Genomic DNA, 9,000 nt, shown 5'->3' on the forward strand with positions numbered 1-9,000 from the left:
AGCAATCTCAGGTCATTTCATATTACTGTATCCCAGTATGAGGGAGCTCAGGTCTTTTCATGATGCACTATCCCAGTATGAGCGAGCTCAGGTCCTTCCGTATTATACTATCTGAGTATGAGCGAGCTCAGCAGATTTCATATTACACTATCCCAGTGTAAGTGAGCTCAGGTCTATTCATATTACACTATCCCAGTATGAGCGAGCTCAGGTGGTTTCACATTACCCTATCCCAGTATGAGCGAGCTCAGGTGGGTTCATATCACCCTATCCCAATATGAGCGAGCTCAGTTCTTTTCATATTACACTATCCCGGTATGAGCGAGCTCAGATCAGTTAATATTACACTCACCCAGTAGGAGCGAGCTCAGGTGTCTTCATGTTATACTATCCCATTATGAGTGAGCTGATGTCTTTTCATTTTACACTATCCCAGAATGAGCGAACTCAGGCGTTTTCACGTTATACCTTCCCAGTATGAGTGAGCTCAGGTCTATTCGTGTTACACTATCCCAGAATGAGCGAGCTCAGGTCTATTAGTATTCCATTATCACAGTATGAGGGAGCTCAGGGCTTTTCATATTAAATTATCTCTGTATGAGCGAGATCAGTTCTTTTTATGATATGCTTTCCAAGTATGGGATAGCTCAGGTTAACTCACATTGTACTATCCGAGTATGAGAGATCTCAGGTCTTTTCATGATGAACTAGCACAGTATGTGCGAGATCAAGTCTTTTCATGATGCACTATCCCAGTCGTAGCGAGCTCATGCCTTTTTTGTTAGCCTATCCCATTATGAGTGAGCTCAGGTACTTTCATGATGCAATATCCCAGTATGAGCGAGCTCAGGTCTTTTCATTATGCACTATCCAAGTACGAGCGAGTTCACGTCTTTTCATGAAGCACTATCCAAGTATGAGCGAGGCCAGGTCTTTTCACATTACGCTATCCCAGTATGGGGGAGCTCAGGTCTTTTCATGATGCACTCTACCAATATGAGCGATCTCACGTCTTTTCATGTTACTCTATCCCAATATGAGTGAGCTCAGGTCTTTTCATGTTACTCTAAACCAGTATGAGTGAGCTCGGATTTTTCATGATGCACTCTCCCAGAATGAGCGAGCTCAGGTCTTTTCATGTTATACTATCCCAATATGAGAGAGCTCATGACTTTTCACTGCTTTATTATCCCAGAATGAGCAAGCACATTTTTCTCTTATGACACTATCCTAATATGAGCGAGCTCAAGTCATTTCGTGTAATATTCTCCCAGTATGAGCGAGCTCAGGTCTTTTCTTATTAAACTCTCACAGTATGAGTGAGTTCAGGTCTTTTCATGATAGACTATCCCAGTATGAGCGAGCTCAGGTCTTTTCATATTATAATATCCCACTATGTGTGAGCTCAATTCTTTTCATATTACACTGTCCCAGTATGAGTGAGCTCAGGTCTTTTCATATATCACTATCCCAGTATGAGCGAGCACAGGTCTTTTCATGATGCATTATCGCAGTAGTAGCGAGCTCACGTTTTTTCAGGTTATACTATCCCAGTATCAGCGAGCTCAGGACTTTTCTTATTATTCTATCCCAGTGTGAGCGATCTCAGGTTTTTCATGTTACACTAGCGCAGTATGAGCGAGCTCAGGTCTTTTCATGTTACACTATCCCAGTATGAGTGAGCTTAGGTCATTTCATGTTAAACTATCCCAGAATGAGTGAGCTCAGGTCTTTTCATGATGCACTCTCCCAGTATGAGCGAGCTCAGGTTTTTCGTATTACACTATCCCAGTATGAGTGAGCTCAGGTCTTTTCACGATGCACTATCCCAGCATGAGCGAGCTCAGGTCGTTTCATGTTATGCTATTCCAGTTTGAGCAAGCTCTCGATTTTCATATTACACTATCCCAGTATGAGAGACCACAGGTCGTTTCACATTACACTATCCTAGCATAAGTGAGATCAGGTATTTTCATGATGCAATTTCCCAGTACGAGTGAGCTCAGGTCCTTTCATGTTACACTATCCCAGAATGAGCGAGCTCAGGACTTTTCATTTTTTACCATCTCAGTATGAGCGAGCTCAGGTCTTTGCATGTTACAATATCCCAGTGTGAACGAGCTGAGGTGATTTCATATTACACTATAGTAGTATGAGCGAGCTCAAGTCTTTTCACTTTACACTATTCCAGTTCGTGTGAGCTCAGGTCCTTTCATGTTACACTATCCCATAATGAGTGAGATCAGGTATTTTCATGTTATACTACCCCTGTATGAGCGAGCTCAGGTCTTTTCATGCTATACCACACCAGTATGAGCGAGCTCAGGTGTTCTAATTTTACACTATCCCAGTATGAGAGAGCTCAGGTCTTCTCATTGTACACTCTCGCCATATGAGCGAGGTCAATTCTTTTCACTTTACACTATTCCAGTATGAGCGAGCTCAGGTCTTTTCATGTTATACTATCCCAGTATGAACGAGCTGAAGTCTTTTCCTATTATACTATCGCAGTATGAGCTAGCTCAGGCCTTTTCATGTTATACAATCACAGTATGAATGAGCTCATGTCTTTTCCTTTTACACTATCCCAGTATGAGCAAGCACAGGTCTTTTCATGATACACTATCCCAGTATGAGCGAGCTCAGGTCTTTTCATATTACACTATCAGAGTATGACTGATCTCAGGACTTTTCACATTACACTATCCCAGTATGAGCGAGCTCAGGTCTTTTCATATTATACTATCAGAATATGTGTAATCTCACGTCTTTTCATGATACACTATCCCAGTATGAGATAGCTCAGGTCAATTCATATTACAATATCCCAGTATGAGCGAGCTCTGGACTTTTCATGTTAAAATATCCCAGTATGAGGGAGCTCAGGTCGCTTCATGATGTACTATCCCAGTATGAGCGAGATCAGGACATTTCATGTTATACTATCGCAGTATGAGTGATCTCAGGTCTTTTCATGATGCACTATCCCAGTAGGAGCGAGCTCACGTCTTTTCATGTTATATTATTCCAGTATGAGCGAGCTCAGGTCTTTTCATATAACACCAACGCAGTATGAGTGAGCTCAGGTCAATTCATGTGACAATATCCTAGAATGAGCGAGCCCATGTCTATTCATATTCCACTATCCCTGTATGCGCGAGGTCAGGCCTTTTCAGGTTACTTTATCCCTGTAGGAGCACGCTCATGTCTTTTAGCATTAGACTGTCACAGGTTGAGGGTGCTCAGGCCTTTTCATATTACTTTATCCCAGTATGAGCGAGCTCAGGTCTTTTCATGATACACTATCAATGTATGAGATAGCTCAGGTAAATTCACATTATACTATCCGAGTATGAGAGAGCTCAAAATAACAACAGAAAATGCTGGGAAAACTCAGCAGGCCAGGCAACATCCGTGCAGAGAAATTAGAGACGAAGTTTCGAGTCGAAAACCTTTTGCAAAACTGGAAAGGAAATGAAATAGATCGAAAGGAGGGCTGGGGAGGGAACAAATGGACTGAATAGCTATTTAGAGGTATTCAAAACGAGTCGAGATGGTGATAGGACTAGTAAAGAGATAAAAGACGGCTCAGATTATCTGTGAATGTACTGGCAGAATGAGAGGCAGCTGTCATTTAAAAAAAAGAGGAAAGGGGGGTGGGAAAACCCAAAACAAAGGGGTGTGGAAAAAAATGTATAAGTAAAAATGAAATAGTGCCCGAGGTTATGAGCTTAAATTGTTGAACTCGATATTGAATCTGAAAGGCTGCAAGGTGCCTAATCGGAAGATGAGATGCTGTTACTCGAGTTTACATTGAGCTTCCGTGGAACAATGCAAGAGGCCAAGGATGGTGAGGTCCGAGTGTGAATGGAGCGGTGAATTAAAATGACAGGTGACCGGAAGCTCGGGGTCCCCCTTACGGACTGAACGGAGGTGTTCCACAAAGCGGTCACCCAATCTGCGTTTCGTCTCCCCAATGTAGAGGAGCCCGCATTGTGAGCAGCGAATATATTATGCTAGATTGAAAGAAATACAAGTAAATCGCTGTTTCACCTGGAAGGGGTGTATGGGGCCCTGGACAGTGGGAAGGGGGGAGGTATAGGGGCAGGTGTTACATCTCCTGCGTTTGCACAGGAAGATGCCAGGCAAACGGGAAGGGGTGCTGGGGGTGATAGAGAAGTGGACTAGGGTGTCTCGGAGGGAGCGTTCGCAATGGAATGCTGAAAGGGGAGGGGAGGGGAAGATGCATTTGGTGGTGGGATCACTTTGGACGTAGCGGAAATGGCGGCAGATGACCCGTTGAATGTGGAAGCTGGTGGGGTGAAAGTTGAGGACAAGGGGAACCCTATCGTGGTTCTGGGAGGGAGGGGCAGGGGTAAGGGCAGAAGTGTGGGAGATAAAACGGACATGGTCGAGGACCATGTCAACCACGGTAGAGGGGAATCCTCGGTTGAGTAAAAGGAAGACATATCGGAAGCACTGGTGTGGAAGTTGGCATCGTCGGAGCAGATGCAGTGGAGATGGAGAAACTTGGAGAATGGAATAGAGTCCTTACAGGAGGTGGGGTGGGAGGAAGTGTAGTCCAGGCAGCTGTTGGAGTCAATGGGCTTGCAGTAAAAATTGGTCAAACACTATCCCCAGAGAAGGAGATGGAGAAGTCGAGGAAGCGAAGGGATCAGTCAGAGATGGACCATATGAAGGTGATGGAAGGGTTCAAATGGAGGCAAAGTGAATGATATTGTCTAGTTCAGGGCGAGAGCAGGAAACGGCACCGATACAGTTATCAATGTATCGTAAACAGTGGTGAGGGAGGGGACCTGAGTAGGACTGGAACAAAGAGTGTTCCACATCTCCTACGAAAAGGAAGGCATAACTAGGACCCATGCGGGTACACATAGCAACACTTTTGATTTGGAGGAAATGAGTGAAGTTAAAGGAGAAGTTGTTCAATGTAAGAACAAATTCAGCCAGGCGGAGGATTGTTGTGGTGGATGGGGACTGGTCGGGCCTCTGTTCAAGGAAGAAGCGGAGCGCCCTCAGGCCATCCTGGTGGGAGATGGAGGTGTAGAGGGATTGTAGGTCCATGGTGAAAAGGAAGCGGTTGGGGCCAGGAAGCTGGAAATGTTAAAGTAGCGGAGGGCGTCCGAAGATTTGCGGATGTAGGTTGGAAGAGACTGGACAAGGGGAGAACAGATAGTGTCAAGATAGGAAGAGATGAGAGAGCTCAAGTCGTTTCATGATGAACTATCACAGAAAGTGCGAGATCAGGTCTAATCATGATATAATATCCCAGTAAGCGTGAGCTTATGTCTTTTCATGATGCATTATTCCAGTAGTAGCGAGCTCATGCCTTTTCTTGTTAGACTATCGCAGAATGAGCGAGGTCAGGTCTTTTCATGATATACTATCCCAGTATGAGGGAGCTCAGGACTTTTCACGTTATATTATCCAAGAATGAGCGATGACATTTTTTTCTTCTTACACTATCCCAGTATGAGCGAGCTCACGTCTTTTCGTATCACACTCTCGCTGTATGAGCGAGCTCAGGCCTTTTAATGATGCACTATCCCAGTATGAGCGAGCTCAGATCTTTTCATGATGCACTATCCCAGTAGTAGCGAGCTCACGCCTTTTTATGTTATACTATCCCAGTATGAGCGAATTCAGGACTTTTCATGTTATTCTATCCCAGTATGAGCGAGCACAGGACTTTTCTTACTATACTATCCCAGTATGAGTGATCTCAGGTTTTTCATGTTACTCTAGAGCAGTATGAGCGAGCTCAGATCTTTTCATGTTACACTATCACAGTATGAGCGAGCTCAGGTCATTTCGTATTACAGTATCCCAGTATGAGTGAGCTTAGGTCATTTCATGTTAGGTTATGCCAGAATAAGAGAGCTCAGGTCTTTTCATGATGCACTCTCCCAGTATGAGCGAGCTCCGTTTTTTCGTATTATCCTATCCCAGTATGAGTGAGCTCAGGTCTTTTCGCGTTGCACGACCCCAGTATGAGCGAGCTCAGGTCGTTTCATGTTATGCTATTCCAGTGTGAGCAAGCTCGGGATTTTCATATTACGCTATCCCAGTATGAATTGGCTCAGGTATTTTCATATTACACTAACCCAGTATGAGCGAGCCCAGAACTTTTCATTTTATATAATCCCAGTATGAGCGGGCTCAGGTCGGTTTCCATTACACTATCATATCATGAGTGAGATCAGGTATTTTGACAAAGCACTATCCCAGTATGAGTGAGCTTAGGTTCCTTCATATTACACTATCGCAGTATGAGCGAGCTCAGGTCATTTCACTTTGCACTATTCCAGTGCGAGTGAGCTCAGGTACTTTCATGTTACACTATCCCATAATGAGTGAGATCAGGTATTTTCTTGTTATACTACCCCAGTATGAGCGAGCTCAGGTTTTTCATGTTATACTATCCCATTATGAGCGAGCTCAGGTCTTCTCATTTTAGACTATCGCAGTCTGAGCGAGCTCAATCCTTTTCACTTTACACTATTCCAGTATGAGCGAGATCAGGCCTTTTCATGTTAAACTATCCCAGTAAGAGTGAGCTCATTACTTTTCCTTTCACACTATCCCAGTATGAGCGAGCTCACGTCTTTTCATATTACACTCTCCCAGTATGAGCGAGCACAGCTCTTTTCATGATACACTATCCCAGTATGAGCGAGCTCAGGTCATTTCATATTACACTATCAGAGTATGACTGATCTCAGGACTTTTCACATTACACTATCCCAGTATGAGCGAGCTCAGGTCTTTTCATATTACACTATCAGAATATGTGTAATCTCAGGTCTTTTCATGAAACACTATCCCAGTATGAGATAGCTCAAGTCAATTCATATTACAATATCCCAGTATGAGCGAGCTCTGGACTTTTCATGTTACAATATCCCAGTATGAGCGAGATCAGGACATTTCATGTTATACTATAGCGTTTTGAGTGATCTCAGGTCTTTTCATGATGCACTATCCCAGAAGTAGCGAGCTCACGTCTTTTCATGTTATATTATTCCAGTATGAGCGAGCTCAGATCTTTCATATTACACCATCCCAGTATGAGTGAGCTCAGGTCAATTCATGTGACAATATCCTAGAATGAGCGAGCCCATGTCTATTCATATTCCACTATCCCTGTATGTGCGAGGTCAGGTGTTTTCAGGTTACTTTATACCTGTAGGAGCGCGCTCATGTCTTTTAGCATTAGACTATCACAGGTTGAGTGAGCTCAGGCCTTTTCATATTACTTTATCCCAATATGTGCGAGCTCAGGTATTTCATGATACACTATCAATGTATGAGATAGCTCAGGTAAATTCTCATTATACTATCCGAGTATGAGAGAGCTCAAAATAACAACAGAAAATGCTGGAAAAACTCAGCAGGCCAGGCAACATCCGTGCAGAGAAATTAGAGACGAAGTTTCGAGTCGAAAACCTTTTGCAAAACTGGAAAGGAAATGAAATAGATCGAAAGGAGGGCTGGGGAGGGAACAAAAGGACTGAATAGCTAATTAGAGGTATTCAAAAGGAGTCGAGATGGTGATAGGACTAGTAAAGAGACAAAAGAAGGCTCAGATTATGTGTGAAATGTACTGGCAGAATGAGAGGCAGCTGTCATTTAAAAAAAAGAGGAAAGGGGGGTGGGAAAACCCAAAACAAAGGGGTGTGGAAAAAAATATATAAGTAAAAATGAAATAGTGGCCGAGGTTATGATCTGAAATTGTTGAACTCGATATTGAATCTAGAAGGCTGCAAATTGCCTAATCGGAAGATGAGATGCTTTTCCTCGAGTTTACATTCAGCTTCCGTGGAACAATGCAAGAGGCCAAGGATGGTGATGTCCGAGTGTGAATGGAGCGGTGAATTAAAATGACAGGCGACCGGAAGCTCGGGGTCCCCCTTACGGACTGAACGGAGGTGTTCCACAAAGCGGTCACCCAATCTGCGTTTCGTCTCCCCAATGTAGAGGAGCCCGCATTGTGAGCAGCGAATATAGTATGCTAGATTGAAAGAAATACAAGTAAATCGCTGTTTCACCTGGAAGGGGTGTATGGGGCCCTGGACAGTGGGAAGGGGGAAGGTATAGGGGCAGGTGTTACATCTCCTGCGTTTGCACAGGAAGATGCCAGGCAAACGGGAAGGGGTGCTGGGGGTGATAGAGAAGTGGACTAGGGTGTCTCGGAGGGAGCGTTCGCAATGGAATGCTGAAAGGGGAGGGGAGGGGAAGATGCATTTGGTGGTGGGATCACTTTGGACGTAGCGGAAATGGCGGCAGATGACCCGTTGAATGTGGAAGCTGGTGGGGTGAAAGTTGAGGACAAGGGGAACCCTATCGTGGTTCTGGGAGGGAGGGGCAGGGGTAAGGGCAGAAGTGTGGGAGATAAAACGGACATGGTCGAGGACCATGTCAACCACGGTAGAGGGGAATCCTCGGTTGAGTAAAAGGAAGACATATCGGAAGCACTGGTGTGGAAGTTGGCATCGTCGGAGCAGATGCAGCGGAGATGGAGAAACTTGGAGAATGGAATAGAGTCCTTACAGGAGGTGGGGTGGGAGGAAGTGTAGTCCAGGCAGCTGTTGGAGTCAATGGGCTTGCAGTAAAAATTGGTCAAACACTATCCCCAGAGAAGGAGATGGAGAAGTCGAGGAAGCGAAGGGATGAGTCAGAGATGGACCATATGAAGGTGAGGGAAGGGTTCAAATGGAGGCAAAGTGAATGATATTGTCTAGTTCAGGGCGAGAGCAGGAAACGGCACCGATACAGTTATCAATGTATCGGAAACAGTGGTGAGGGAGGGGACCTGAGTAGGACTGGAACAAAGAGTGTTCCACATCTCCTACGAAAAGGAAGGCATAACTAGGACCCATGCGGGTAAACATAGCAACACTTTCGATTTGGAGGAAATGAGTGGAGTTAAAGGAGAAGTTGTTCAATGTAAGAACAAATTCAGCCAGGCGGAGGATTGTA

This window comes from Somniosus microcephalus, unplaced genomic scaffold (genome assembly GCF_052327205.1).
Source record: "Somniosus microcephalus isolate GS21.2 unplaced genomic scaffold, FLI_Smic_1.0 unresolved_chr2, whole genome shotgun sequence".
Lineage (NCBI taxonomy): Eukaryota > Metazoa > Chordata > Chondrichthyes > Squaliformes > Somniosidae > Somniosus > Somniosus microcephalus.